The 7,500-nt window shown below is 35.3% G+C and overlaps 1 protein-coding gene across 1 annotated transcript in view; it reads right to left on the bottom strand.

Annotated features, from left to right (window-relative positions):
* Positions 1-6,659: 6,659 nt before the first annotated feature.
* Positions 6,660-7,500, bottom strand: part of LOC106868772 (phospholipase A and acyltransferase 5) — a 31,191-nt gene continuing 30,350 nt past the window's right edge. Inside the window, exon 2 of the mRNA XM_014914190.3 lies at positions 6,660-7,500. This exon is cut by the window's right edge and continues 992 nt beyond it. The gene's annotated coding sequence lies outside the window, so the exon portion shown is untranslated.

Here is a 7,500-nt window from a genome sequence, read left to right as displayed (position 1 = left end):
TAGATATCTAGAAGAGGGTTTTAATGTGATTAACGTTAGAGCTGAAACCTTAATGGTTAAATTGTCACTCATCAAATGCATCCAATAGTGCATATACACGCATACCTACATAGACACACACACACACACACACACATTCGCAAACAGTTCGGTTGGTTGGCCTGAGGCTTTCGTAGAAGATGCTTAACTCAAATCCACATGGTTGTAACACAACCTTCTTAACTACACATCATCATCATCACCGTTTAACATCCGCTCTTTCCATGCTGGCATGGGTTGGACGGTTTGACTGGGGACTGGCAAGCCAGGAGGCTGCGCCAGGCTCCAATCTGATCTGGCAAGGTTTCTACGGCTGGATACCCTTCTTCCTAACGGTGACCACTCCGAGAGTGTAGTGGGTGCTTTTTATGTGCCACCAGCATGGGGGCCAGTCAGGTGGCACTGGCATTGACCATGCTCGAATGGTGCTTTTTACGTGCCACTGGCACAAGGGCCAGTCAGGCAGCACTGGCAACAACCCATATATATATTGACAGATAGATAAATGTATACACTTACATACATACATATATATATATACACACACAAAGTCTTATGATATGTTCTAAAAATCCAAAACAGAAAAAAATAACCCCAAAATATGCGATGAACAATAAATAAATAAATAAACGAATAAATGAATGACGGAATGAAATTCCTCACAGAATATTTTCGGATTGTCAAAGTGCTTGACGTGAGGAATGAAATAGCAACAATATCTGGTTTCTCTTTCTCTCACTCTTGCTCCTTACTAGTTCCAACCCAGACCTCATTTCCCCCACCATGACCACCACTGAAGAGAAAGCAAACAAACAGAGGTAATACTTCCTGTTCAGCAAGTTATGCAAATATCTGGTGGCAGTGGGATAAAGGTTTGTCCCAACCAACTATGTCAACTATGTCTTTAACCCTTTTATTATCTGATCCGTCTTAGAGAATGATTGACCAACCGCCTTGTCTCTACTTCCTCCTTGTATGGTGGTGGCGGTGGCGGTGGGAGCATGGCTATGCGGAGGCAGGCTGGGTTTGAAATGTGTACTGGTAACATATAAAGTGTGTGTGTGTGTGTGGAAATAAAAGGGTGGAAGTGATGATAATAGAGGTGTGGAAAAGGTGATGGGGTGAGCGATGGTGGAAAAAGAAAATGGAAAGGGTTGGTTTGTCTCCTTTCTTTTTTGAAGTTGGTGTCGGAGTAGAAGATGTAGAAGATCTATTTACCTGCCTACTTACCTATCTATCTATTTACCTACCTATCTACCTACCTACCTGCTTATCTATCTATCTTTGTGTGTGTGTGTGTGTGACAATGAAAGAGCTATAGAGAATCAACCAACCAGCAGTTGAGAAATCCCTATCTATACTGTCCTCTTCCTCTTCCTCCTCCTCCTCCTCCTCCTCATCATCATCGTTGGTGTTGATATGGCAAGGATTTGAACTCAGAACATACAAGAGCCAAAAGAAATACAGCAAGGCACTGTAATGATCCCGCCAATCCACCATCCCCAAAATAATGATAATAATAATAATAGCAACAAAAACTTATTGTGTAAGTTCACAAATTTTCTTTTCTGGGTGTGGGGTGGAGGATGAGGAGGGGGTAAGTTGATTATACAACGTCCCTACCCCCACCCCAAGCATATAAATGGTACTTATCTTACCAACCTGAGAAAGATGTGAATCCACTGCCCTTTAATAATAATAATAATAATAATAATAATAATATTGATGGGAATAATCCAAAAGTTCTTCCGAGTTCTAAAGTCAACAGCAGTTTCAAAGAAAGGAACATGCACACACACACACACACACACACGGAATCCTCACCAAAAGCTTAAGATCAATTTCCTGGCATTTTTCCAAGAATGCCAGTTCAATATCACAGAATTGCAGGAGTTTAATCCAGATAAAAAGGGATATTATTATTATTATTATTATTAATTTTTGTTTCTTGAGCAAATCTGATCCCGGATTTTCTAGATTTCCCAGCGTAGAAAGAAATTGGGGGAAGAAAAAAAAGAAGTTCTTTTTTAATGAATATATTGATAAATTTGACATGGTATAAACTTTGAGCATTTCCAAATGTAATTTTTTTTTAAGGGGAAAAAAAAATTTTAAGGAAAAAAAAAAATTTTTTTAATTGTTTCCTAATATTGAAAAAACATATAATTTCAATTTATATATGTATATATATATATATATATATTGGTCAGTTTTATATATATTATGAAATAATAATGAATATTGATAATGATTTATATAACAAAGCCATAATGAAACAAATTGTTTGGTTTGTTTTACGTTTTTTTTTTTCTGATTTCAGATGGAGGGTGGGTGGATATTTGATTAAATTGAACTTTGATATATTTAACACGTTTTTTTATTTTAATGAAGTCCCCCACCGTTCGGTCATTAAAAAAAAAAAATGTGGGGGTGGGAGGGGGCGCAAGTGCCCCCCCCCCTGCTGGTGGTATTTGAGCTCAGAACATATAGAGTGAGGCATAACTAAATACCAGTAAGAGATTTTTGTGCAATGCTTGCTCGACTTCTACTTCAGCTAATCCACCACCTTTTCCGATGTGGTGGATATCACAGTGTCACATATATACATTCATACATATATATATATATACATATATATATGCACACATATAAATACATATACACATAAATACATACATGTGTGTGTATATATATATAGTCGTTGTGAGATATTTTGTAGTGGGTATCAAGATATCCACTTGGTGGTGAGTAAATGTGTGATATAAATGATATAAAGGTGTTTGATAAACACCAAATGCTCTTGGTTGCTGATGGCAGCCTTTAAACACACAGAGCCTGAAATCTGACTTGGGGCTCTCTCTCATCCAAAAGCTAAGCTGACCCCAGCAAAAGCTACCCCAGATCAAGCAGACCAATGATTAGAGGCTTTCCTGCCTTGACCATCCTGTCTTTGAAGCAGTATATATATACAGGACTACACCGTCTAATTCAAGGTGTGATGAAAAGTCATGAAGGGTGTGATTTATTTCGACTGCATAGAGGCCCCCCTCGATGGCTCGATTGAGCGAACGTAGGCAGGCTTTGATGTCATGGAAGTAAATATTACAGCTGTTTCTTCTGATGTCCGTCACCCTGTAATATAGACAAATGTTGTCTAGCTACAGTATACAAATCTCATACAAGGATAACAGATTAACGATGAATGACCCTTATATAGCAGCACTGTGTGAGAAAAGAAACCTCATAGCAGTTTCTCGATGTCGTTCATAAGTCATGATTAATGCTCATTGCATAATTGTAATAGCTTATATAGACAGCAGCCAAATATACACATCCATCTACTACATATATATATATATATACATAAACATGAACAAATGCGTGAAGCGGTGGATGCAAAGTATATGAACTTGAGACAAGCCCAAGTATGTTTGAGAGACATTCGAAATTTTCTCTAAGACAAAATATTATGAAAAGCCTCTACAGATATAAATATATCTCTAACATACTTGAATTGGTCTTAAGGTTATATATATACATACATAATGTATATATATATAGATATATGATATAATGACACAGTGCTGACAATATACAAACATATCATACAGCTTACTGTGTATGCTTTGCTAATTGTATTGTTTAAACCATAGTTAACATATATATATATATCATATCATATCATATGGGTGACATGAATTCACAACCCAATACATATACAACATAAAAGTGTAGTGCTGATGTATATATATATATATATATGTGTGTGTGTGTGTGTGTGTGTATGAGTATGTGTGTGTGTGCATGTGTCTGTACATTGCATGAGTATCATAGCAATTACAGTCACGTTTTGGCAAAATAAATAACATGATGTGATATCCTGATAACCCAGTGCTTCTATCATGTGGTAGGATATGGACATTGTAGCTTTGTTGTGTATATATATACATATATATATATATATATAGGTGTAGATAGTGTTTATGATGCCATAAGAATAATGTCTGACATCACATACATGCAGTTGCATGTTGGCTATTACAGCAGTGTGTGTATACATATATATATATATATATATATATATGCATGTATATATATTTATCTCATAAAGGCAGTGTATAAACGTCACAGTTACCAGTTACTACACCATCTAGAAATACCAGTTTATGTGTCTATATATATATTATGGACATCCTTGCCACAAATATATAAAGATGTCATAACTTATGCAATAAAGATTGTCATATCAAAACATTGAATTTTGGACCACACAATGAAGCCATATGGACACCGTTATTATCAATATAATTGTTATTATTATTAAAATTGTATTTGAAGACAGGTTCATGTGTCTAATATGTCAGATGTCAATTCAAATATCATCCACATGGACATTTATAGTGAATACATATGGTTATATATTATGCTAAAATTATATTGGTGCTTATAGTGAAACTTGATCAATATGAAACTCGATATTGTAGACAAAGAATCTGTACCCCTAATGTGTTTATATACAATATATTCTTTACTATTCTTCTGCTGGTTACAGCCCTTCAACTCTGGTTATACTGGGGGTGTTTCGCCTATCGTACCCCAGTTGGTTATATCTTTCTTCTTGTTAAACTTTTTTATTTTATGGATCTTCCACAGATATTATTACAAAAGCTTTTAACCATTTCCATAAATCATGTTTCTAACGGTAAATATTTAAAGTTCTAAGTTTTCGAATACTAATTTTGAAAACAATTATGAATTTCCAGAGATTTAATAAATTAAAATAAAGATACCTAACTTTTTCATCAATTTGGTTTAACGAATGCTTCTTACATAAAAATTATGACAGAAGTTTTTTTTAAATTTCTTTCACGTTTAGTATGAAAAACTACCAAACGGATGGTTTTGTACCAAAGAATGCGAGACAGCTTCAGGTTATCTTCGTATCCAAATGGTTTTATGATTGTCAATATCGTTTCAAGAACATTCTGACCATATATTGGACATATTTTTCTTTTGGAATTCACGGGCTGGGCAGAAGGGCTTTGAGTGGGGAAAAAAGGGGGGAGGAACAGCTTTTAACGCTGGTTGTGTAGAGAGAACATAAATTTTACTGAATCCACATAAATAATGTCATATTATATTTGATTGTGACTCGTTTGTAATGAACATTGGTAATTAGTTAAATCTTCTCATACTCTCATGGTACCATCTAATATGTATAATGCACACATCACCATTCCTTCATGTTTTTTTGATTTTCATTATTGAATTCATTAACAAAGAACGGTACTTGGTATTCAGTACTATTGTGGGGCTATCAGAAAATTCAACCAACACACATGATTATTTATCTGGATGAACATACCAAGGAGATATTCATATATATATATATATATATATACATTTATTTGATATCAAGCCTCATATCTGTACAGTTTTGATCCTAGTGTTTACACGCACACATGTGTGAGGGCTTAGAAATTTCTGGTTTGGTACCCAGGTGTGTGCATATGGTAACTTTCTGACTGGCCATAACCAACTAATACATACAATACAGGTTTTCAATTTTGGCTAAAAGCCAGCAATTTCGTTGGGGTGGGTGGAAAAGAGGGGTTAAGTTGGTTACATCGACTCCCAGAGCTCAAATGGTACTTATTTCCAAAAGGTGTGGCTGGCCCTAGATAAACCTTCTCCACCATTGAAGACAAATCATCCCTAAGGATATTCTAAAAGCTATAAGACAGGCTGTTGGGCCTTCATATATCAAAACCGATGGGTGAAGAATTTCTCTATCTATCTATTTATCTATCTATATATATACTTATATATACATTCACACATGCATACACACACGTAAAGGGTGAGAAGAACTAATATTTGTTTTTTGGTAAACATATATTGAAACAAACATTAGCTGAATTGTTGTGGTTCAACAGCCTCAAAAAAGCTTTCCTTAGTTCTTTGTTGCTCAGAATGTGTATAATCTTTCCAAGAATGTATATATATATGTATATATATATATGTATGTATGTATGTATATGCATTAGTTAGCAGTGTTCTCGACATGTCATAGGGCCATTAAGAAACAGGTAGGAAGGCTGGAGGGAGGAAAGTGTCCTTCTTTGGGAAAATTGGCCTAAATGCTTGTACCGAAGGAGCCCGATGGTGGTTTGGAATTAAACCAGTGGGGTGACTAGTTGAGGCTTCTGCCCGAGAAATATATATATACGGCCAGAATAGACATAATTTGTGACACAACACCATACACTTTTGAAACTCTAATGTGAAAAGTGTATTCCTATATTTTAAAATATAATTAATTTCTAATTAATTGTAATATATTCTCTGTGCATTTTCAACTTCACTTCTTCTATTCCTCCACCTGTTTGGCTAAATAATTTATATATATATATACACACACACACACATAAATACATACACATTTTTCTGACATCCACCTCTCAATTAAAACACACACATATGTTTATTAATATATATATATATATATATATATATATATATATATATATATATATATATATATATATATATATATATATATATATATATATATATATATATATATATATATATATATATATATATATATATATATGTATATATATATATATACAGAGAGAGAAAAGAGAGAGAGAGAGGAGGGGGGTTTAAGTTCGTCAATTAACCTGCTGATAGATTTTATCTTGAATTCTTCGTGAGGCAAATGTGACTGGACAGAGTGGTGCCACACTGGACAGTGAGGTGCGATACTGGACAGTGAGGGTGGTTTGGACAGTGGAGTGTGACACTGGACACGTGTGAGTGGATAGTGGAATGTGATGCTGGACAGCGAGTGTGTGTGTGTGGACACAATGGACACGTGAGTGGACACAATGGACACGTGAGTGGACAGTGGTGTGTGATATACGGGACGGTGAGTTGAGTGCGACTGCAGCAACAGTAAGTGGACACATATGGTGGTGTGGTTTGATTTGGACAGCAAACGGAATTGAACAAATGCATATCACTGGGGAGGAGAAAAAAACATAAAAGTTATCATGAGAGAGAGAGAGAGAGAGAGAGAGAGAGAGAGAGGGAGAAAGAAAGAGAGAGAGAGAATGTCATTCAAAGAAGAATTATGGTGAAGATACAAGGACTCTAATTCAATGATGATGATGGTGATGGTGATGATGGCAGGGTAACAGTAATGACAAGGGTAACAGTAGTAGTAGTAGTAGTAGTAGTAGTAGTAGTAGTAGTAGTAGTAGTAGAAGTTAACAATTAAACTAACAATAATAATAATGATGGAGACACAAGGCCTCAAATTTGTGGGGTGGGGACTAGTCGATTATATCGACCCCAGTATTTCACTGGTACTTATTTTTATCGAGCCCCGAAATGATGAAAGGCAAAGTCAACCTCGGCGGAATTTGAACTCAGAATGTAGCGATGGGTGAAATA

The sequence above is a fragment of the Octopus bimaculoides genome, chromosome 25, assembly GCF_046866305.1.
Source record: "Octopus bimaculoides isolate indiv1 chromosome 25, ASM4686630v1, whole genome shotgun sequence".
Taxonomy (NCBI): Eukaryota; Metazoa; Mollusca; class Cephalopoda; order Octopoda; family Octopodidae; genus Octopus; species Octopus bimaculoides.
Note: the sequence above shows the minus strand (reverse complement) of the source record. Positions and strands in the feature narration are given on the sequence as shown.